The following is a 23950-nucleotide window of genomic DNA, read 5'->3' on the forward strand; positions in this document are numbered from 1 at the left end:
GAAGTCTGGAGCTCCAAGTAAAGGCACTGTCTCCAGGGCCAAGTACAGACAGGCAAAGAGCCCAAGGCTGAATTGATCCCATCTTCACAGGTTAATCTAGGATGTGTAAACTGAACCAATAAGCAAGTGAGCAGACATTCACTTCTGAGTTTGGAAATGCAGCCACATGCCTACAGTGAGTGGCCCAGGCCAGAAGCAGGGGGGCGCTAGAGCATGCCTCCCTGCTGGGCTGGAGCAGACAACTTGGGCCAAGGCTAGCTCACCCACCCTGGGACAGGGGGTTTGCGGGGAAGTTGCAAAGCATCCTGGGATGAAGAGGGACTGTGAGTTACCTTTAATCTGGGACAGAAGTTCAATAAACCGATTTAACCTAAATCAGTTAAGTCTGATACTACGTCCATCCAGGTTTATTTTAAACCAGTTTCGGCCATTTTGAAAGTGGTTTATGTGCACTGATCTTCTGTTGTGTTACAGATTTGAGCCTGTTTCTGATCACTTATACCAGTTATTGTGTAATTTCTGTCCCTAGCCCTGATGTTTGATTGCTGTTATGCTTGGGAAAGCGAGACTTTCAGTTCATTCTTTATAAATGAACAGCACAGCATTAACGATAGAGCTGATTCCACCATCCAACCACTGCAGATGGGCAATAATAACCCACAAGAGGTTAACCAAAAAAAAAAAAAATAACAATAAAGGTTCTCTTAAGTAATACCAATTAGGGTTGATCTAGGAGGGATAACACTGAACAATTCTTTGAACATTTCTTCTTTTTAATTTTGAAAATGGATCAAAATCCCAGCCATTTTCACTGCTAATTAGCTGGTGGCAAAATTGGGGAGCCTGAATCAATAGCTTTGTCTATGGTTTCTTTCTTGACTGCTGAAGTACCTAGGGGAGAGTGTCTTGAGAATGGATTTGAAGGTAGATTATTGCTTATCCAGTTCCCCCAAAGCTGCGAAACTTGGCTGGCAGCCTCATGCAAGTGCTTCAGAGTCTGAATGAACATCCAAATGTGTGAATTTCTTTTTTTTTTTTTTTAATCTAAACCAACCCAGCCAGTCATTTGAGGTTCGACCAGGCATTTAGACTATACTTAGCACCAAAGAGCTTTCAGTCGGTTGGACTGAATGTCCTAACATCTCTTTCTAGGAAAGAGGTTTTATGCAACAGGGTGGAAAATATGTCATTGTTATGGTCTAGGGGAGTTGGAGATTTGCAAAAGGGGAAGAAAAAGTGTCACAGGCTTTCTGTGCTTCAGTTATGTCTTTATGTATAAGCACGCAAGGATGGACGTGCTAAGCAACTGCAGCTGCTGCTCGGCGAAGTCAATGGGAGCTGTGGGTGCTTAGCGCTGTACAGGATCCAGCCAAAAGCAATAGGCTTCCAAAGCTGACATTAATAATTGAGCTGCATTTGCTTATTCTGACACAGAGCAGTGCAGCTTTTCCTGGGGAAAGGAAGATCTTATATTGAAGCTGCTTGACTTAGCTGACTTCCTGGCTCTGCCACAGCTCCTCCGCATGGCCTGGGGTGAATCATTTAACCAGCGAGCTGCACGCTCTGCCTGCTCTGTCTGTACAAACTCATTGGGCAGGGTCTGTGCCCTCTCCAGTGTCTGCACATCAGCAAGTGCACAGGTGTCCTCGTCTCAGAGGCAGCTTCCAGGCATTGCGGGAGTACAAACAAGTGAGATGGCAGCTTCCGTCCCATGGCGGGTTTTCCATAAGGTGGGGCAAACAGGTCTTAGACCCCTGTCTCCGTTACAGCTGAGACCAAGGGCCAGAGAGTTTTAGGACCAGATTCTGCACCTCTGAAGTCAGGAGGATTTTTGCCACTGGTTTTAAAAGCTGCCAGGTCCCCCCGGGCCTTAGGGGCCTTCAGAAGTACCGATGGACTGATTCAGCAACCCCTTAGCCAGCACGCTGCTTGCTTCTGGGGCAGTGCCAGCCAGCTGCAGACCCACTCGAAACGGCCTCTTCAGCCAGCTTTTCTGGGTCTCAGCACCGTGGTCTCAGCAGGGACTTGGAAATGAACCTGTCCCAAAGCGAGAGAAACAGCTTTGCAGAGCGTCGGTTTGCAGGGCTCAGATTTCTCCCAAGGTGACTTTAGAAAGACGAGTCTCTTGCCTTTCCTTGGACCCTCTCCCATCCCAGATCTCCACCTGGTAAGAAGTAGCCAGGGGAGGTGGCACGGTAGAAGAGAGAAATTGTTTGCCTGGGGCGGGGGGTGTCATCTGCAGATTTTGCTGTCACCCAATGGTTCCCGCCGTCAGCCCCATGGTTTCCTTCCAGCTAAGGAGGGCTGGGTCGTACGTTCGGCGTGCTCAAATGTCTGGGGGCTGCACAAGGCTATTTTACTCTGAGCACATCTGCCAGCCGCCCAGCTCTGCAGTCAGCCAGCGAGTACATCTTGTTTGTGTTTTGCTGCGAGCGCGCTCTCCGCGGGTTATGTCAGAGGTGAGGAATGCGGGCCACCCTCTGCCATGAGATCAGGCTCACATCTTTAGGCTGAACATTTGACCGTATTTTCTGGAAAGCACAACGCACCTTTCACTGGCACGGGGGTTTGGAGGACACGTTCCTGTCCCCTGCTCCAGTGCATCTGATAAGCTGAGTGGAACAAGGATTATTCCTAAAAACAAGGAGAAAAGACATGCTGATGAATAAATAAGAAGGAAAGAAAAGCAACTCAAGGCAGTCACACACGAGCCCCAGGAGCTTGGAAAAGGTATGCGGTGAAGTGATGGGGTGCATCAGCTGGAGGCATCAATGCCCCGACACCCACTTCTAGCAAATCCACCCAGGCTCCTGTACAACGACTTACTCCTCCTGGAGCCAGGAGGGACGGGAAAGCATGCGAACCGATCAGGAGCCTGGGGGCAAATTAAGAAGGTGTCCTTGCTTCATCTCCAGGGGAGCGCTGGGTGAAGCTGGGATGGGGAGGGACAGAGCCCAGAGCCCTGGGTGGGGTTCGCCTAAGTGCTGCAGCCAGCTAATTGCTCCTCTCCCAGTTTGTTTAATGCAGACAGCCAAACTTTGCACTTAACTTGAATGAAAGGACTGGCAAAGAGCTCAATGCATAAGTCATTTTGCTTCAGGCTGGCTGCCACCAGCTGATACAGGCTGGCAGCCTTGCTCCTTTCCCCCACTTACTCACTTCAGCTGTGACTGATGCCTGCCTCGCAGCTCTCCCCTCTCTGGCCTGGGGTCTGGGGCGGAGGGGGGGTAGCCGCCACGGCTGTAGAGATCTCCCTGCTTCCCTTATTGCTGGGCTGGCTGGGATCTTCCCTCATTCAGTCGCTCCCTCGCCATACAACCAGCAGCAAGGTTGTTTGAAGTTGATCTCCATTTTTTGGGATGGTTGTGGGCCCCTGAGAAGCTGAGAATGGTGCGGCAAGGCCCGGCTGTCTCGCACTGGCCCTCTTTCAAGCTACAATGATGCAAATGTGCCCTTGTGTTTTACGTATTGGTGGTCTATTCTGTAAAGTGCTGGGCATTGTGGTATGTTGGGGCAGGCAATTAGCCACGCCAACCTTCCCACGTGCCCCTGTGATCCCTTCCCCTGGCCCGATCCGTCGCTGTGCTCCATGCCCTGTCTGCTGCCGTGCTGCCTGTGCCCCCCTCAGACTGCTGCGTGCCACACACGCAGGCTGCCTGTGCCACTCGTGCCACTCGTGCTGGCAGCGGGGCACCCCTGTGTCGGGATATGGACAGGGGAGGGCCCGCAGGGTTTTTCCCAGGCTGACTGGGAACGCTTCAATGGAACCGCATTACAATCAGACTGGATTCACTACCGTATTTACTCGAATAGAAGTTGCTCCAGGCTCTGCTTCTTCCCAGTCTCTTTCCCCTCCCCTCCCCTGACTCTCAGATGCTGCTTAAGCTCCATCTGGGCGCACGGCACCTGGAAGCTCAGCTCTTGCCTGGCCATGCAGCAGTGTCAGTGGTGCCGACTGGCCGGGCAGGAAAGGAGGTTGCATGTGCTCCATGCCCGGGAGAGACCCCGGCCCCAGGCAGAGCCAAGCTGTGCTTGGCAGGAAGGGGAAGGGGAAGGGGGTGCAGAAGCTGCAGAGGAGAAGGGGAAGGGGAAGGGGGTCAGCATCCTGCTGTAGGTCTCACTCTGGCCCTAACTTAGACTCGGGGCCAGTGTTGGCAGCAGCCGCCTGCTCCCCACTCCGCTTTGTATGTGAATATAAGACGAGGGCCTTTTCCCCCCATGCTGACTGGGGGCTGGGGAAGGAGCCTCCTCTTACATTCAAGTAAACATGGGTTTGTTTCTTCCAGAGGGAAAAGCATGGGAAAAAAATAGTTTCTGTTTTTCATTTTGCACCGACTTTTCAGATGGGCTGCTGCTTCTTAAATTGTGTAATGTGATAAAGCCAGTCTGCAGGTAGATCAGCATCATGGGGCAAATGTTGGGACTGATCAGAGAATTATAGACTCATGGAAATGAGGGTGGGAAGGGACCCCAGGAGATCACATCCAGTCCAACCCCCTGCTCAAAGCAGGCCCAGCCCCAGGTAGATGAAAACCCAGGTTTTGAAAATGGAGAACTCTGAGATGTCTGGGTCTCGCTCTGTGTCAGAGGGAGGACAGAGGTGGACATCCCCAGGTAGTTTGCCAAATGGAGCCGCCGTTCTCTGCAAACTCCACTCCTGACAGAAGGAAACAGGAGAAAGGAAATCGGAGGAATGAACTGAGCCGGGCTGAAGTAATAGAGGAACAAACCAATTTCAGAATTTCCTTGTCCTCAAACCCAGTTCATCTACTTTTTGTTGCTCTGACTCATTGCATCATGTCCATATTTAGGGTCTGATTCTGCTCTCAGGCCCCTTTTGGCCTTGCACATTTAAAAGTACCCCAAATGGCAGATGCCTGTGTCACCACTGGTCCAAGGGTGGGATTAAACAGCTCAGGCAAGGCTCCTTAAATTGCCAGGTATGCTTTGGGAAGGATGCATAATGAATAGTCATGGAGAAATAGATTCAAATTGGACAAAAATATGACTGTGTTAATTTTTTTATGCTCCTCCTTCACATTTGGGGGATAGAAGCCAAAACTATACAGCAGCCTTAATCACTTCGGGATAGAGACGTATTCCAGGAAGGCTGAACCTGGGATCTGTTGCTCTTCCCCAGATGGTATCACAGTCTCCGAGTAAAACTAATTGGCTGGGGCCATTTGTTTCCAATCAGCAACAGTTTCTGAATCCCAAATGAACACGGTGAGACGCACATAGACGGTTCTTAACCGCATCCATCTTAAGGCTCTTCTTCTGTAGCGTGACAGTGCAAGCTCCAGCCCGACAGATCCAAGACACCTGTGCAGTAATCTCCCTGCCTCTGACCCACGCGAGCATAAGGAAAGGCCAGTTTCATTAGATGGTGCTCCGCAGATAGATGTGCTGTACCTGCCAAAGCAGATGCTGTATGTTCTTCGCTTCCTAATTGTCACTTTTCTTATGGCTGCTTAGAGCGAATACAGTCCCCATGGAAGAAGCCATGTGTTAGCTGTCAGGGGAAGGACTGAAAAGGGCAGAAGGAAGCAGAAAGAAGAATGGGTCGAAAGGCTTCAAATGTAGGGGCCTGATTCTGGCTTAAAGTGATGGAAATCAGCAGAGGCTCCACTGGGCTCAATTAAGTTTCATTGGTAAAGAATGGACCCGATATCAAAACCAATCCCCAAATCTGCAAGGGGAGTAGGTCCTGGCTATCTTATTCTAGCTAGATGATCAGATGGCCCCTTCATGCTGACGCCCGGAGGATGTAATCATTTATGCTCACAACCCTCTCGTGGGTTTTATCTTGTTTTTCAGACAGAGACATGAGCAGGCAGAGTCTGTTCTACTTGTCGGGCTCCTAAAAGTGATCGTTTTCCACCCTGCTCAAGTCCTCACTGTGTCTTAAGATTAAGAGGATGATGTGTTATAAAAGCAGATGCATTAATATTTTTTTCAGGGACTCCAGCAGGTGGAATAGGATCATACCTAGACATCTAAGTCCACTTAGATGCCTAATAGGTGGTACAGGATGCAGCCCAGCGTGACATGCTGAAAGTCACACAGGAAGCAGAGTAAGCAACTGAACCCACATCCTTTGAGCACTTGTCTTGTTCCTTAACTCTGAGATATCTTTCAGTAGAGCTAAGACTTATTTTATTAAAGCTTCTTTACTAATAGTCTTAGTATTCACCTTGGCAGGGGTAGACGTGCCCGGTCCGGTTTCATTGAAGACTTGGGAGGTCGCAGGAATGTTGCCTGTGAACTCTGATATCTTCCTTTGCCTGAAATATCTGAACTAAGCATTGGAGTTTAATGAGTGCTTTAGCTAAAAATCCTGCCTTTGATTAATAGCTCAATCTTCACCATCCTGGTTCTAAAGATAGCACCATTTCAGTATCTGTCTACTCACCAGAGTCGTTCCAGCCTAGCCTGGATCTCCATTTATAATGGGGAAAAAACAAGAACATGGAGACAAAACATATAGTATAAAATAATAGATATGTAAAACATATGTATAATACAAAGGCAAAAATAGGGGAAAAACCCAAATTTGTTTTTTTTCCCCTTTGGAGGTTTTTTCTAAAGAATTGCTGGATTAAAAGACAACACGGTCCCATTCATTCAGATCTCCAGATGATACAATATACATAAATGCAAAATTTGCATTAAAATCATGTTCATCTTGAATTAAATTTAACTCAGCTTTACTTTCTTTTCCTGCAGGCTATGGACAGGCCGCTACAGATATCACATCCCTTTGAGAGCACTTGCCCAATTCTTTTAATATTTTCACCTCAATTTCTACTGCAGGCTCCAAACCCTCATTGTATTATTTATTGCTGCCTCTGTAGCCTAGGAGATAAATGAACGTGGTCATGATTTATGGACTCTCCTTGTAGAACATTTTGTTCTGATTGTTTGGTTTTGGTGTGAACAAACTCCCAATAATTAAAGATGAGCTCAGGCTACAGAACTCAATACTGGATTTCAAATAGCCCAAATGCAAGGAGCATCCGGATCAGGTATTTTTGGTTCACTCCATTGGAAGGATGGGATCCATTAGCAAAACCTGGATGCAAAGTCTGAATAAATTGAAAGTAAAAACAACGAGGCCCACATAGAGTAGTTTCATAGTTGTTAGGGGCTGGAAGGGACCTTACTGATCATCGGCTGCAGCCAAGTATGAAGTCAAATTGCTAATGAAATCACAGAATCAACTTGGTAAAAAGACCCCAGATCTTATTATTATTTCCCATTTCTCATCTACAGCATGGTCTATAACCCAGATGTTACTGCTAATATTTTTTTATCATTCCTGCTACTGATGGTAACTACAGAGGGGGCTGCAGAGTAGCCGAGACATCAACTTGGACGAACCTTGAACAAGATTGAATGGCAGAATTCTTAAAATTGCCTGTTTCACATCTCCTGGTATCACCCCCACCAAATCATGTCACTGCTGCTAATCTTCCCAGCCTGCAAAAGAAGAATAAAGATGCTTGCCTACTTTGTATAGCACCTCAACACCGAGTGATGGGAAGCACTACACAAAGGCCGAGCACTTACCTTTAGTGCAGTGCTAATCTGTGCAAGTCTCAGGAGCACTAAGAAATTGCACTGGCAGGATCCCCTATGGAAAAGGCAATGATTCCTGTTGTGTTTGACAGCTAAAGAGTCCAGAGTAATACCAGCTCACACCCAGTCCCTAGCATGCAGGGTGCGTGTGTGTGTCTGCTGCATACAATGACTAAGTCATGATGTGGGAGCTGTCCGTCCTGCCAGCTGAACCAAAAAGGAAGCCTTTGACTGGCCAAGGTAGCAAGGATAGCACTGGTGTATAGCTACAGAGATGACCGACTGCTCCTTCAGAGAATCCCCTGTGTGTCTATGTTGCAGACTAAGAGCTGATATGGGCCAGTGCAGCAGCAGGGAGCACCCAACACAGAGGCAGACTGCGCGGAGTACTGCTCACACCTGCATGCCGGCTGGTACACTGCAATGGCAGGGATCTGTGGCAGCAAACTGAGCTCCCTGGGTTCAAACCTCAGGTCTTTCTGAGAGCCCATATACTGGGAGTTGAGGGCCCCACTGTGGCTCCTGGCTGGCCGTGGAGCAGGACATTTCTATCCACCTTCTACTCCATGAGTATCAAGGCAACATCGACTTCACTGGGCCGGCCATGTCAGCCGGATGTCTGACTCTAGACTCCTGAAGCAAGTTTTATTCTCCCAGCTGAGCCAAGGGTGTATGCTCAAAAGGAGGGCAGAGAAAGCACTTCAGGGATGTCCTCAAGGCCAACATAAAAAAATGCAACATCCATGTCAACTCGTGGGAAACTATCACCCAGGACCACCCCAAATGGAGGAAGAGTCTGCTACAGGGATCTCAGTACTTTGAAACCTCACAATAACAAGAAGAGATGGAAAAGTGAGAGCGGCAAGAACAGAGCATCGTGGACCGAACCAAGAATCCAGCGCCACCCACCCCACATGGAAACACATGTCCGAGCTGCAGTAGAGTCTGCCGATCCTGGATAGGTGTCATCAGCCACCTTCAGACACACAGATAAGACAGTGATGGAAGACAATCAGCCTCGACTGCAAGGGATTGCCGAAGAAGACTCAGCCACAGAAACAGACTTCATTTCTCTATATGCTCCTCATTGCTGCGGGAAGAGAAAAGGGAGGGTATTAGAGAAGCAATTGCTGCAGCAGCTTTGCTTCCTGGGAAGTTCGGAATTGCACCAACTCCAGGACAGGAAAAGGAATATATTCAAGTCGTTCCTCCCAGAGAGGGCTGACTTACAATGAATTCAGTAATAACGAAGTGACTGTCACATGCGTCTACTCAGGGACCTGGCTCGCTGCAAGAGAACAGAAGCATGACAGGTACATACATACACCGCCTGTGCAAAGGTTAACAATGTTTTCCCTTTCAAGCCCTTTGTATAAAAGTGACCGGGAATGTCCCTTCAAAGAGAGCTGAGCTGAGCATCATCCGATCCTAGAACATGACGAGCATCTCACACTCCCCAGAGGAAAACCAAAGGAAAGCCCCTGAACTTCAGAAGTGCCAAAAGGATGAGCAATGGCATGGGGTTTGGTCCGAGAAGAATGGGCTGAGCCACATTAGGGTATTTCCATTCACCCTGGCACCTTCTTGAAGGCAGAACATGTAACTTAAGCTTCTCCGTGGATGTCCCACCCTCACTCCATCTCTCTGCAGTTGAAAGTCAATCCTATACAGCACTTGAAGGGCAGCATCTGCCACCCAGTGGCCCACTATACTGTGGCCCCTCCAGTTCTGAATCAGCTTCGGTCTATCACACTCATCATGGAGGAGAATTTCACCTTAGGAGAAAGCATCTGTAGAGACACTGACATTTGAAGTCTGGACATTTCTGGAGCTGTAGAGCTCTCTGCTACTAACCCTGTGCCTACAGGCAGTATCAGGGGTGCCATTTGATACACAGTGCCACATACCGTCCTCCTGGGAATGAGCATGAAGGGCTCAAGCATTGATTTTCTCGCAGTGCTCTGGGAAGATGCCAGATTGTCAGATGAGGAGACTGCAGTTGTCTCACTCTTTGCAAAGTAATTAGAATAACCACAGGTTTTCTGCAGGCTTTTCCCACTCCACTTTCCTAAGGTGCATCGGCGTGGCCAGCCTGACCTCTTGCCCAGAAATAAGGCCTCCCACAGACTCACAGACCACGGGGGAGCCTGAGCTCTGCTCCATCGTGGGCTTGGGACCGGCGCTGATACACTGAGTTAGAAGTGCTCCTTCTCAAAGGGTAGAGGGTAGTTTAGTCTTCATTCCAGCTGGTCTTGGGCTTCTTCACAGAAGAAGTTGGTGGCATTTGCGGCACAGAAAACTATTTGCTATGAGGTGCTAGCTCATTTCATCCAGGCCACAGAAGAGCTAGTTAGATATTAACAGCCTTCAATCACTATTAACCTGGACCAAATTCATCCCAGCGGCTTGGAAGTACAGTCTACCCGCTCTGGTCCTCTAAGGCAGCCTTTGCCCTGTGAAGGACATGTACTGGCTGGGTTCTCCTTTACCGCAGGTTGAAAGGTGGGAGATAGCAAAGAGAAATGAGGAACACAGCCCATGATAAAGGAATGATAATATCATCTTGGCTTTTACATATATGGTGCTTGGTGGGATAGACATGGACACAAGATGTCACAACAGTATGAGATACCATGTTTTAAAAGCATTGTGCAGGACCTGGGCAGGGAGGTAAAGCTGCTATAGACCCAGGGCAAGTTAATGGACTTCTCTGCATGATGCAATGGTCTAACATACGCTGGAGGCAATTAAATGATTACTCTAAGCCCCTAATGCTCGAATTAAGTGGGATCCATGCAGGAAGGCCATACGAACAGCTTCTCGGTGAAGAACACCAGAGCACACAGTCAAAAGGCCACGGCATCCTTTCAGGCTACTAGTGGAGATGCTGCAGCTGATTTGCCAGGCTGGGAAGGTAGAGATCAAAAGTAATAAAAAGGGCCTCGATCCCTGCAGTAATGGTGAGTTGAGAGAGCGAGCTCAGGTATTGTCAGGGAGGTCCAACAGGAGGAAAGCGGGCACCGGGACAGGCTCTGTAGGTGAGTTTGTCTTTCAGGGTCCCTAGAGAGAAGCTGGTTAGATGCCCAGGAAGCAGACATACATGTTGTCCATTTTACTGTTTTTAAGATCCATTTCCTATGAAAAGCTTTTGTTCTAAGTAAATGATGCTTTGCTCACAGGAGGCTATTTGATCACTGGTTACCCCATTATTGCTCTGTAGGGAACAGGCCTGGAAGGTGTGTGCCTAAACCAAGCCTGCTGGAGCAGTCACTGATGAATAGCAGAGACCAAGTGACAGGCAGAGATGCCCAAGGGCTGAGAGATGCTGAGACCAGGAGTGGTAATGGGTGCAGCTCTTCTAGTGACTGTGACCCCTATGGCCTGAGCCTACTGCAGCACTTTACAAAAGTGGGTTTTAGTGGCCAGGAGTTAGCTTGCACCTCTGCATCAGCAAAGGAAACTGGGCAAGCTAAGCTACCATATGCATAAATCCTGCCTTTCTCAGTTACCCTGGGGTGGCCATCTGCTGCTGGTCCCCACCGAGGAGGTGCTTTATTGTGCCCTACTTAAAAAATGTGTCTCAATGAAAGTCTTGCAATTAAAAGTCAACTCAGAGTCACTGCAGAGCGCCCGAGCCTAGCGTCATTAATACTGGAATGTAAGTTTTAAATTATTTTTAATATGCTCTGCAAGGCACCCATAAAAGACCCTTAATCAATATGCATTTGAATTCCTTGCATTAGGGTTTGCAGGATTTAAATTCATTACAGTGGAAGGGTTTGGAAACCAGCCAGCTTCTCGACAGCATTAGACAAAGTTCTTGCGTGGTCAAAAAATGAAAACGGCAGCAGGAACCTGGATAGCCCCAGGGACCAGGCTCAACACAGGGCCTGTCCTCTGTAGGTCGCTGGTTTTAGGCCAGGCCAGGTCAGCAGTGGCTAATGGCATTTGGGTTTTTTCATGACCTAGGCTGGAACGAATTCTTGGTGACCCTAAAGAACAGGTCTCAGGATCACGGTAGCTGAATATATACTCCTATTTGTAAAACTCTTTAAGATCCTTGTTTTGTAAAAGCAGCTGGCACCTTTAGTAGCTGCCTCAGATAGTGGAGATATTTATTGGCCTCCTTGGCTGTGGAAGTACTAATTGACCCACTTTTTGGCAGGGAAAACAGAGGGCCAGGGTGGAATGAGCCCTGGAGAGAGAACCACCCTTTGAGCTCACATGTCACTTTGAACACAATAGGAAGGGAGACCGATTTAAGTTGGTCTAATAAAAGATATCAAATTCACCCAAAGAACCTCGTCTGCCTAGGAAGGGAGAGGCAGAGATTCAAGGCAATCCCATGCACCATTAACTCACCCATGCTGCGCATATTGCATATCATTAGTTAACCTGCATTTCCGCATAGGTGCAGGTGACGGCGGATGCATCTACATGAGATGTTTACTGTGCAGTTGCCTAATTAACTGTGCAGTAAATGTCTCAGCGTCTACACGTGTGCCCCTATTCGAGCACACAAAACTACTAAATCTGCAGCAGGGTAGGACTTGAATTTATAAATCCTAACCTGCCGTGGAGTTTTTTCATGCAAGCAGCACATGATGCTGACCGGCTGGCTCGGGCATGAGGGTGCTTCCATCTTGCCGGATAGCCCCATGCTAAAGCACCCATGTGCCCCAGCCAGCCCCTCTGCAGCACGTTGAGCCCAGGTGGCGGGCTGACCCCCCAGGCTCCCCGCAGGCTGGGGCTGCTGCAACCCAGCTCAATGTGCTGCGCTTCGGGCACACATGCAAATGCACACTTGGGAGTTTCCCAGGAGCAATAAATGGCAGGGCAATAAGTGCCTCACTTTATTGCTGCCAAAAAAGTAGGGCAATTTATTGACTTGCCCTGCTGGCAACCAGATCAGGTGAGACCCACTGGCTCCCAAAGTCTCTCCACAAGAGGTGGAGTCTGCCGGAGCCAAGAGGGAGAGGCGGTTCCTGTCCAAAAAAGCATGGAAGTACGTGAGTTGTGCGTTGAAGTTAAACACGTGCTTAAGTGTTCTTCTGGAGCAGCACCAAGGGGCACAGAAAAGACATTTCCTGCAAGGAGAAACCCTAGGAAATGCCAAGCTGAAGAGGAAGCTTAGGGTGAGGTGTCTGCTTCCTAGTTAAGTACAAATAAAGGCTGGTGCCAGAAAGGGGGTAAGCTTGGATACTCTCCAGCGTGTGCTGCATTAGCAGCAGGATGGGAATACTGTCCGGTATAAGGCAGTGCAGGCATAAGAAAACACATGCAGCATAACAGTTTTGATAAGAGACTTTGTAACCATGGGTTTCTTAACAGGGAGATCGTCCCTGAAGCCTGTTGGGGCTTCCGTGCTCCGAATCAACCTCTGGATAGCAGGTATCTCGCTCAGCTTGTGAGCTCTTTGGTGACCGTCAATTTGTTCTGCCTTGGCGCCACGCCTAGCACAAAGTGACCATGATCCCTGATGGGCGCCCTTAGATATTACTTCAATAGGAATACAAGTAAATGCTAATACGGCTGATGATGAATCTGAAACTGCCCCACTGGCTGCAGGATCGAATAAGGCTGTTTCTCTGTAGCCTTTCCACAATGAGAGGAGTTCGTTTTTACCCCCCTGATCTTTTTAGGGCCTTCCTCTCCCTGCATAGCTCCAGTACCTGTCTTCATTATTACTATATATATAGTATAGGTATATTATTACTATATATATAGTAATAAGGATTCTCCTTCCCCTATTATTACTATATATATATTTGTATTACTGTAGCATCTAGGAGCCTTAGTCCTGTCTCAGTTCTAGGTGCTGTTCATAGCAATCTCTGCCTCAAAGACCTTACAGCAATTCCTATGCCACTGAGTGCTGAAAGCTGTAGCAGAAGTAGGGCAAGGGACAGATCAGTCTGCATAGGTCTTGCTTCAATACTTTGTCTCATGGCATCCACTCTGCCACTGTGAGAGACAGGAGACTGGGTTGGATGGACCCTGTGATTTGATGCAACAGGGCAGTTCTTATATTATTAAGGGACAGCAGTTAGTACAAGCAGACAGGTGGGTGAGTAAAAAGAAACAATGCAAAACCACTATATATTATGCAAGTATAAGCATAGCAAAGTGTCTTCTTCCAGAGTCTGCAAACAGACAGCATCAATGCCTCTCCTGCTGCTCAGAGCTTTCCTAAGCAGCGCAAAGGGACACTGGGGCATTTCTTTCCAGTCGCATTGCTGAAAACCAGACCAGAGTAGTGTTCACTTCACTCACGATGGTGCAGCTCGACAAGGCTTCGGATAGCAATAGAGGCAGGGGTGGTGCCTGTCCGCGGACGCAGACAGCGACACGGTGCTGAGTTCTCACTTGCCTTGTTGCTTGTTCAGAAATTAACCTTTGCAATCTTTAAGGCTAGAAAAGCTATTTAAAAAAAAAATCAGAGCTGGCTTGCTGCATACATTGATGGCTTATAGTGATGGGGAGCTCGACTGAGGGGTCCATTTGAGAAAGCATCCAAAAAAGTGCAGACCTTTACCAGTTGCTCATCTGAACTATTGTCCCATGTCTACTGGGGTGCTAGACAGCACAAGGGAGAAGGGTGTCTCCTAGAGTTTCCAGCAACTCCTCTTTTCAGGCTGTTTTCTGCTTCTGAGGCCAGCCTGTAAAATGAGGGAATTCAACATCTTTTCTAATCCCAGGAGTCAATTCCTATTTTATCCAGACTGGCGTGTTCCCGACCCTGTACCAAGCTCGTGCCTGGTACAGGGTCGCGCCTGGGATCCCTCTGCAACCCACCTCCCCCATGTCCTGGCTCACAGAGATCAAGACCCAACGCTTCTCCAACCCTTCATGTCCCTTTTCCTATATCCATGTCCCTGCTGGTACTATCCAGACTGGTCCCCATGATGCCCTGCTTGTTCTCCCCAACACACCCTCTCCTTCCTGCCCCAGCCTCCTCCGTGGCAGTTTGCAGAAATCTGCCGGAGGCTCCCACGTGCCTTATTTTGCAGATCTTCAGGGATGCCAGTTAACCCCCAGCGGTGAACAGGGCTGGGTGCGTGGGTGGCTAGATCTAACCCTCAGGACCTTTCTCCCACGCCACAAGCACTAAATCCTGTCATCACATGCCCTGTATTCGATCCCATTCTCCGAATCAACCTCTGGATAGCAGGCATCTCCTGGCCTCCTGCCTCCTTTTCTTCTGCCCACTGCACCGTAGCCCACAAGACAAGCATCTCGACCCTAGCATGGCGTAGCTGCGTCCCAAGCAGCACGCTTGTTTGTGTCTTGTTTTAAACACAGCTCATCCTTGAAAGGCAACGCCAGTAAAAGATGAGCAAAGGCCCCCCTCTGCAATGAAAAGAAAACCAGAAAAAAAAGAAAACAAGAGACCCGTGTCTTCGGGAAAGGTAGCGCGAGAGGCAGAGAAACCTCCCTGGAACATCTAGTCCACTTTGGCTGTAAAAGGACTGTTTGCTTTTGCGAGCGCCCCTCCTGCGAGGCACCCCAGCACGGAAACACTGGCCCACGCCGGGCCTTGCAGAAAAACAGCAGGAATGTGGAAAAGCGAAGAGGCCCCATTTCAGGGGAGGGGAGGAGAGGACGTCATGTCTGCAAAAAAGGACAAATAGGTGGGAAGAGAAGGAGACAGCCTGCCATCTACCGGGGTCCGCAGGCCACTGCATGGCAGCGGTTATATAACCTGGGCAAGGGGGGGGGGGGGGGAATAAAAACAGCCAAAGCCTGTTTTGAATGCAAATCGAGCCTGAACCTTGAAACACAAAGGCATCTGCTTGCATTCTGGAGAATTTCGAGTGATTTCCTCTCCTTGTTTTCCCCGCTGTCGAGCAGCAGGATCCAGTGATACCAGCTGTGCTCCCCGAGCGGCTGGGCGAGAGCCTGTGCGCTAAGAAATGGGCTGAGTCGCTCCAGTGCAAATGTATTGCAAAAACACCAGTAGCAAGAAGTTAAGTCAAACCGCAGGCTGTGTGTTTTGCGCTTGCTTTTTTTCTCTCCTTCCATCTTGTCTTTGCCTCTCCTCCTGCCTCTGATTTGTCCAAAGGACTTCTGTCTTTCTGCTGCTGTTTCACATGTAGTTCCCCCTCCCTTCCTTTGCAAAGCACCTTCTCCTTCCCCTTGTTGCGTCCTGTCTTTCCTTTGCCCCACTTTGAATGGTCGGCCCCCCTGTTTTACCTCCCATGGTAGTTGGCCTCCTGCCTCCTTTTCTTCTGTCCACTACGAGCCAGACTCTGTTCCACATATTCGGTGTATTTGGGCACCTAGGTGGGGTTGTGTGCCACCCTGCTGCAGTTGGGTGGGCCCTCTTCCGCCTCCTTGCTTTTTTGTGACAGCTCATCATGTAGATGGGGCTGAATGGAGACTAGGGGCAGATGGACTGAATGGGGATAGTGAGGTCGGGTAAATGCATTTGGGGGGACAGAATCACCTGGGAAGATAGAGGGTGAAATCATAGCCCCAGGGAAATCAATGCCAAAACTTCAGTTCATTTCCATGGGACTGGTTCTCCCAGAATCAGGTGCCGGAGGAAAAGTGGGGCAAGCTCGCCATTGCTGGAGGAAAATGGTAGTCCTGCGGCTAGCAAATGAAGTGGGAAATAAGCTCTCTGCAGTTGCAGATAGGTGTGGGAATAGGTCTACGTGGATGGACTTTCCCCTCACCGTTGTGTTGGGGGATTGGGAGAAGACGCACTTGGGATTTTACAGAGAAATAGCTCTTGGGAGATAGGAGATAGGTAGGGGACGCGGTTAGTAGAGAGAAAGCTGCCAGCATCACAGGGAGACCTCTAGGACTTTAAATACACATTCAAATTTCTGGGCAACCCACGTGAACTCCAGATCTGAACTTATAGGTGGGGAGTGGTAGGAGCCTAGATCCTCTTCATCTGTCCCTACACTACATACTACCACCAAACACCTTATGGCATTATAGGGAACTCATTTACCTGGGAGTTTCTGCATGTCCTATTGAACACCCAGAGGACAACATAATATCCTAGGAAGGAGAAAAAGGCTGGGTTGAGGAGGACAGCATCTCCAAGGAGGAGGAGAGGAAATGGCAGGAAATATAAAGAAAATCTCTGGTGTACGCCTCTGTCCTTAGAGGGTCACAAGGGAGGAGCCCTTCTGTATGCACAGCAGTCCAGTATCTTGTATCTGACCCTGGCCAGCAGAAGATGACCCAGAACAGATGGTCTAACACAGAGGTGACCAACCTGAAGCACATGTGCCAAGTGACATGGCTATCCTCTATGTGGCACATGGCAGATTGGGGATGGGGCAGGCAGCACATTGGCAGATGGGGCAGGGAGCAGAAAGCAGAGCAGCAGATCAGGCAGGGAGCAGAAAGAGGAACACAGCTCTCTTGGGCTAGGGACAGAAGTTGCACATAAACTGGTTTAAGGGATCGAAAACTGGTTTAAACCTGTAACAGAACAGGACCTCAGTGCACATAAACCAGTTTCAAAATGGCCGAAACTGATTTAAGATAAACCTGATTGAATGTAGTATCAGACTTAACTGATCTGGGTCAAACCGGTTTATGAAACTTCTGCCCCAGACCCCTTCCTGGTTCAAGTTAAACCACAGTCCCCCAGCATCCCAGCATGCTTTGCAGCCCTGTGCTGGGCTGGGCTGTCTGTTCCAGAGAGTAGGGTTGGCCCCGCCCCTCTGCTCCCTATCTTAAGCAGTGAGGGCTGGTTGACAAGGAGGAGCAGGCCCAGTTGGGGATGTAGCCCAGTCTGCAAGCGGCAGAGATTGTCCCCCCAGACAAATCCCAGCTAGGGTCTGGGGCCAGAGGGAGTTAAACACCCTTTCCCCTGCTCAAACTTACCGCTGGCTGTAACTGTGGACTACAAATCCCAGAGGCACCTGGAAACAAGAAAAGGAAGTGATGAGCAATCCTGCAGAGTCTTGCTCTTGTGCTTGTGGACTGCAAATCCCAGAAACCTTGGGGGCAGCAGGAAGAGGAAGTGAACGCATAGCTCATGCTGGATGCTGCTAGAGAGTCATGCTCTAGCGTCCCTCAGCTTCTGGTCTGAGCCACTGCAGGCATATGGCTGCATTTGCTGAATCAAAGGTAAATGCCTGTTCACTTGTGTTTCAATTGAATGTGTGCTGTTTAGACTAACCTGCAAAGACTGAATCGGTTCAGCCTTGGACTTTTTGACTTTCTGTACTTAGCCTTGCAGGGGAAGGGAATCGGAACAGGGGAGGGTGCAGGGCTAACTTGTGTCTGCCAAAAAGATTGTCCCCCACTGGTCTAACAGTCCTGCAAGAGGTACTTACAGAACAGCCTGTCCTGAATGTTTCTTCCTAACCCCCACAAGTGAAAAGCTGGGTGATCTGCCCTGAAGCATGAGGGTTTGTATCCCTCCCAAAGGTATTGTTGTTCTTTTAAAAATATTTTTCTTAAAAGGATGATGATGATAATTATAAAGGATACTAAAAGGTAGTATTGCAAAAGGTCAGGATAATAAAAAATCTCTTCCTCTTTAGCATCTTTCCACGGATCATCTGGGCAACTTTCACCTAACAAATGTCCTGCCCTTGGTGTGACCCGAGGTGTTGGCAGCCCCCTCAGTCTCTCCTGATCTCTGTCTGTGGCAGAGTGTAGTTTTTGAGACTTTTATCTCTCTGTTCTAAAGGTTTTGAACTTGTTATAGGGGGCCAGATGGTGCTGTGATGTGTGGGTGGCAGCTGGCATGGATGTTCTTGTGGGCCCTTCTGGACTGAACATCTATTACATGCATGACTGGCTGAGTCAAGGGAAGCTGGACTTGCTGGCCTGGCTGGTCCTTTCCAGTGCTGTTTCTAGTTCTGGATGTGGAGAGTACCTGTATGAATGCAGAATGCATATTTTTTAAGATTTGTGCTAAGCTCCTGACCTCAGTGGTATCCCATAGTAATGCATGCCACAGGCTAATGCAGGGGTGGACAAAATATGGCCCACAGGCTGGATTCGGCCTGCCAGGTCATTCTGTCCAGCCCACAGGTCCTCCCAAAAATTTAGAAAACAAATTATTATCTGCCCCTGGCTGCCAGTCAAAGATTACAAGGCACCAGCGGCAGAAGGACCCAGGGGGAGCCAGCAGCAGGACCCAGCAGGGGCAGCAGCAAGGCCCGCCCAGCCCCCCACTCCCACAGCCCCCAACCAGAAGTTTCTGTCTAACAGAGGCTTCTGGCTTGGGACCCTGTGGCTGTTCTCCCTCCTTCCCTCCCTCCGTCTGAGAGGGAAACTCAGATAAAAATGGGCAGAGGGAGTGGGGAGGATCGCTGGCACAGCAAGAGCCAGCCTGGCCAAGCTGGCACCATGCAGTTCCCAGCCGCATGGCTGGGACTGCACCGCGCAGCAGGAGCCAGATAGGAACTGTGGGGGCTGGGCTGGCTCCTGCTGCATCTTGCAGTGCCAGCCATGCAGTTGGGAACCATGTGCTGCCAGAGAGGCAGGCGGGCGGGGAGGAAGTGCTGGCAGTGGACAGGAAGGAAGGGAAGCCGCAGGTGAAGGGCAGTGGCAGCAGGGGGAGGAGGGGGAACTGGCAATGAGTGGGCAGATGGGAGCACAGGGACCATGCTGGTGTCCCGGGGCCAGGGCTGGCAGGAGCACAAAGCCCAGGCTGGCAGGGGCTCTATGGAGCTGGGCTGGCTCTGCCCTTCTCCCTCCTGGCGACCTGGTCATGTGAAGTCCTGGGGCTCACTGAGGCTGCGCACCACTGAGTGCCCCTTAGCCCCTGAAGGGTCCCACACATGCACCCCACCATACACATGTACCCCCCCCCACACTGCCATACACATGCACTCGCCCCAGCCACCCTTCCCCTCCACACACCACAACCCCTGCAGCCACCCTCCTCCCCACAAGCCCCATACCCACCCACACCCATCCACCCCCCACAAACACAATACCCACACCTACCCACAGCAACCCACAATCTCTGTACCCACCCACCCACCCATATCCTCCCCACACCCCACAGTATACAAAAGACTTGATTTTAAGCTGTTATGCAATCACCTCTATGTACACTACACAAGCACATAGAAATCAGGACAAAAATATTTTTTTGAAATCAATTTAATGTATGCTGTTTGATTTTTAGAATAGAATTTGCCTTTTTTCCATTTCCAAGATGACAAACCCCCTAGGCAAAATCAGTACTTCTGGGGGCAAGGGGAGGGACTTCTAGTGGCAAAGGTCAGGGGGCAGGGCTTCCAGCTCCAAGGTGGTGACCAGGGAGTGGGACACCTGTCAAGGGGTAGGGCTATCCTTGCAGCCCTCAACAGCTCGCCAAAACTGGTTAAGTGGCCCTGCAGCCAAAATAATCGCCACTCCTGGGCTAATAGTTCTGCATGAGACAGTATTATTCCTTTATCACTCTTATATTTGCTGCCTTTCAGTTTATCTCTTGCTTTTGCTTTTAGATGGTGATGATAAATGCTCGGTTTCCCTTCCCTGTAGTATTCATTCTACAGCCTCAGCCTTATGGAAGAGCACTATACTCAGACTTAAAAACCACCCTGATGACCTCACACAACAGGCTGATAAGGGGAGTGCCGCTGGTGTCGTGAACAAGACAGCATATGTACAGGAAGCTAAGAAACATCTTTCCAGAGTTTAACATACCCCTGACCAAAGACCCCATGTAACACTACCATAGGAAAGCTCTTAAAGATGAACACCTTCAAAAACACAGGCGAGGATTTATGCTTCCATCTTCTGGGCACCCAAGTCGGACACATTTTACTTATTACCCAAGGTCCACAAACCTGGGAACCCAGGACACCCCCTTGTCTCTGCCCTTGGCATCATCACGGAAAGAGTTTCTGGCTATGTTGACATACATTCCCATATGCCAGTGGAGCTGCCAGTTGTTTGGAGGACACCACATTTCCTAAAGAAACTAGGCTCCGCTGACAAACTTCCAGCAACCACCACATTAGCTATCCTGTATGTCACATCCTTGTACACCAGCATTCTCTACGAGGATGGGTCACATCATCCCTGATGATGACACTACCTCTGTTTCCATCATGCTCGTCTGCTTTATACCTGCTATTGTGGTTCAGTGGTAGACTCCTTATCTGCACGTGGGAGATCTGGGTTTTATTCCCACATTGCATATAACTACAGCTATCGAGGCACCAAATGTCTGGACTTGGTCTGACCTTTGGATGGTGTCTAAAGCGGGGATGGAAGGTCTGGGCAGCCTCCATTCCTCCATGCTCCTTCCTAGGTGCATGTGGCAAAGGTCTTGGTGACCTCTTATGCATACACCATGATCCAGAAGAATTGCCTACTACCATGGCTTTATCCTCACATGCAACTATTTTATTACCGGTGGCTCCCTATACCTATAAATGAACAGCACTCTCACGGGCGCATGCATGGCCTCCCCATATGCCAATATACTTATGATGGACTTTGGAGGCTGCTGTCTCTGCAGCTGCTCTTTCATCTCCACCCAGCATATTCCTTTTTTTGGACACCAGTGGGAAACTTCTCAGTGGTCACATCATCAGCACATTGTATTGGAAACCAACTGACTGCTACAGTTATCTCCACGTCAATAGTTTTCATCCTAAACCCACCATTAGATCCATCATCTACAGCCAAGCTGTGTTACAACTGTATCTGGATCCCACCAACCCAGGTTGTACACTTTAGGAATCTGGATCAGGGATTCCTACACTTACAACACACAGTGGCTTCATCCTGAGCCTTTGCTGGGAAGGGTGGCATATAAATCATATAAATAAATAACCCTGATCATATATATATATATATATGTGTGTGTATGAATGTGGTTTTTGATCATGTACTTTGGTACTACAGCTCTGATTCACTGTGGATTTGCATGCTGCCTTTTGGCATGCAGGTTAAAAAGGTTACGGGCTTGTTTTGTGCCTCTGCTTTAATTTGTATCGCAAAAGAGTTATGTGGGGGACCAGAAGGGATGGCAATGGGAGAAGCAGGCCCCTGAGAGGCAGAGAAGGGGTGGGAGAAAATCTGGGTTGTGACCAAGGAGCCCGGAGAGCCCAGGAAGACTTCAGACTGGAGTTGACCTTTGATGGCATTCCCTCTGAGACTGGTAAACCATCAATAGTGTAGGACAGCTGAAGTCATCTTGCAGGGCTGAATCCTGATGAGGGTGACAGCCCTGTCCCTGAGTGGCCAGAGACTGGTGCTTCCCTGGGGCTGGCAAGTCCCAGCGATGTACTTAGAGTGACCATCCAGAGAGCACCAAGCAGCAATGTAGGTGCCACCGCTCTGGTCTCCAAAGTAAGTGGCAGGTGGGAGCTCCAGCAGCACTCACCGAGTGGCAGTGATCACAACTGGATCTTCCTAAAGGAGAGGTAGGCAGTGACGCACAATCTTTCCCAGCAAAGCGGTGCCTAGCACAGCAGCAGAGTGGGCCAGAAAGAGAGACAAGTGTAGGTTATGAGAAGATTAGGCTCTAAAAGGAGCCGCTGCTTGAACAGCCTGTCCCCTGATACAACTCCTAAAACATCCTTACCGGGGTTCAGGAAGTACCATAGAAAAGTACAGTTGGAAGGGATCTCAGGTCGTCTAGTCCGACCTCTTGCTCAAGGCAGGCTCATCCCTGTCTAAACTTTTTACAGAAATATTTGTCTAATCTGCTCTTAAAAACTTCCAAGGATGGCGAATCCACCACTTCTCTAGGTTGACAACCTATTGAAAAAAATGTCAGTTTTAAAAAACCACAAGCCCTGAGGCTGAAGCTGGACCAGGGCCCAGCAACAGAAGTCGGGTTCGTTTTGGAGCATTCAGCTTAATATTCAATCCCAGTCCATTAAGTTAAGGGACGATGTAAATGTGCGTGTTTGAAGTGTACTTCCCCTGAGCTGTATTTGTCTTTACTTTAGCTGTTGCTTTTATTTACCAGGGGTGGGCAATTATTTCGGCTGGAGGGCCGCTTAATGAGTTTTGGCGAGCTGTCGAGGGCCGCAAGGATAGCCCTGCCCCTTGACAGGTGCCCTGCTCCCTGGTCACCATCTTGGGACCCCCTTACTTTTGCCACCAGAAGGCCCACCCTTGCCCTGAGAAGTACTCCTTTTGGGAAGGGGGTTTGCCATGTTGAAACAGGGAGAAAAAAACCAAATTACATACTAAAAATCAAACCCCGACAAAAACATATTTTAATAAGGACTCTGTTCCAGTGCTGAACCACCCTCGGAGTTAAAAAGTGCTTCCCCTTATTCTCCATATTTTTTTCATGTCACTTCAAGTTTGTGCTCCTGCTGGGAATGATTTACAGCGATTAACAGCAAGATCACATCAGGGCTGGGAGTGATGGATAGGAAAGCTGAGATCGCACTGGGATGGAGTTCATCATGAGATGCTTCTAGCAGAAAGCGCCCCCGTCATTTGTGTTGGGTTTGCAAGTTTGTTTGATGACACTCCCCTCCTGAACTTCTCCCTGACATTTCAGCCTTGTGTTTCAGGTCGGAAGGAGGCGCTGGAAATGAAAGCAGTTTTAATAACACTCTGCACCTTCTCATCCGCTCGCACAAGTTGCAGAGCATTGCATGGTGTCGGAATAATGGGCATCCACTGACCATGGCAGAGGTATGGATGTGACTTGTTTCCCTGCACCCAGAAGGTGTGGGGAGTCCAGCAACCTCCCAGAAATATGGCTGGGATGTGAGCTATGCCTTCGGACCGGTTTCCCCTCAGAAGGTGGATTCACATGGGAAAAACATAAGTAACTTCCATTTCATTAAGCATTGGTGCAAAGTTTTTCTTTGGCTCAGGTATTAGAAGCCTGGTCTAGCTCAAACTAAAGGCTTGTTTTCTGGTATCAGCTTTGCAAACATGTGCTCAGACTACTAATAAACGTGCCTTGCTTACAGCAACTCTGTTGCCGTATTTTCCCTCCCCTGAAAAAAGAGATCAATTTGGTTTTGGGCTTTTAGACCCAAAACAAAAAACCTGCCACCCCCAGCTCAGCTGGGGATCCAGTCATTGACAATTCACAGAAAAAAAACTACCACCAGGAGCAGATGATAAAGCCTATATTCAGTGACCTCCTAACTTCACAGCAAGATGATGTTCAGCTTTTTTTTTTTTTTTTTAGCTCAACACATGAACAAAATCATAGGTCTGACTTAAGATTTTTTTTAATAACCGAAGTCAATACGCTGCTAACTGAGGTGGACTTGTGTATTTATACATGTATTTTTTATTTAATTGCAATAGGATTTGAATGTACAGTGTACATCCTGGTGTCCCTTGTAACAGTGCGAGGGGAGTTATAATTTCACGGAGTTCACAGCGCGAAAGATTCACTCGATCATCTTGTCTGAGCGGTATACAATAGGGACTACTTTGTACAGGC

The 23950-nt window shown here is 48.9% G+C and overlaps 2 long non-coding RNA genes across 2 annotated transcripts; both read left to right on the top strand.

Annotated features, from left to right (window-relative positions):
* Positions 1 to 2094: 2094 nt before the first annotated feature.
* LOC132250957 (uncharacterized) lies at positions 2095 to 11202 on the top strand. The gene is made up of 2 exons (XR_009462729.1): positions 2095 to 2730; positions 6727 to 11202. It is a non-coding gene; the product is annotated as an uncharacterized LOC132250957 (long non-coding RNA).
* A 4127-nt stretch (positions 11203 to 15329) lies between these two features.
* Positions 15330 to 23468, top strand: LOC109286154 (uncharacterized). The gene is made up of 2 exons (XR_009462730.1): positions 15330 to 17673; positions 20016 to 23468. It is a non-coding gene; the product is annotated as an uncharacterized LOC109286154 (long non-coding RNA).
* The last annotated feature ends 482 nt before the right edge of the window (positions 23469 to 23950 follow it).

The sequence above is a fragment of the Alligator mississippiensis genome, chromosome 5 (genome assembly GCF_030867095.1).
Source record: "Alligator mississippiensis isolate rAllMis1 chromosome 5, rAllMis1, whole genome shotgun sequence".
Taxonomy (NCBI): domain Eukaryota; kingdom Metazoa; phylum Chordata; order Crocodylia; family Alligatoridae; genus Alligator; species Alligator mississippiensis.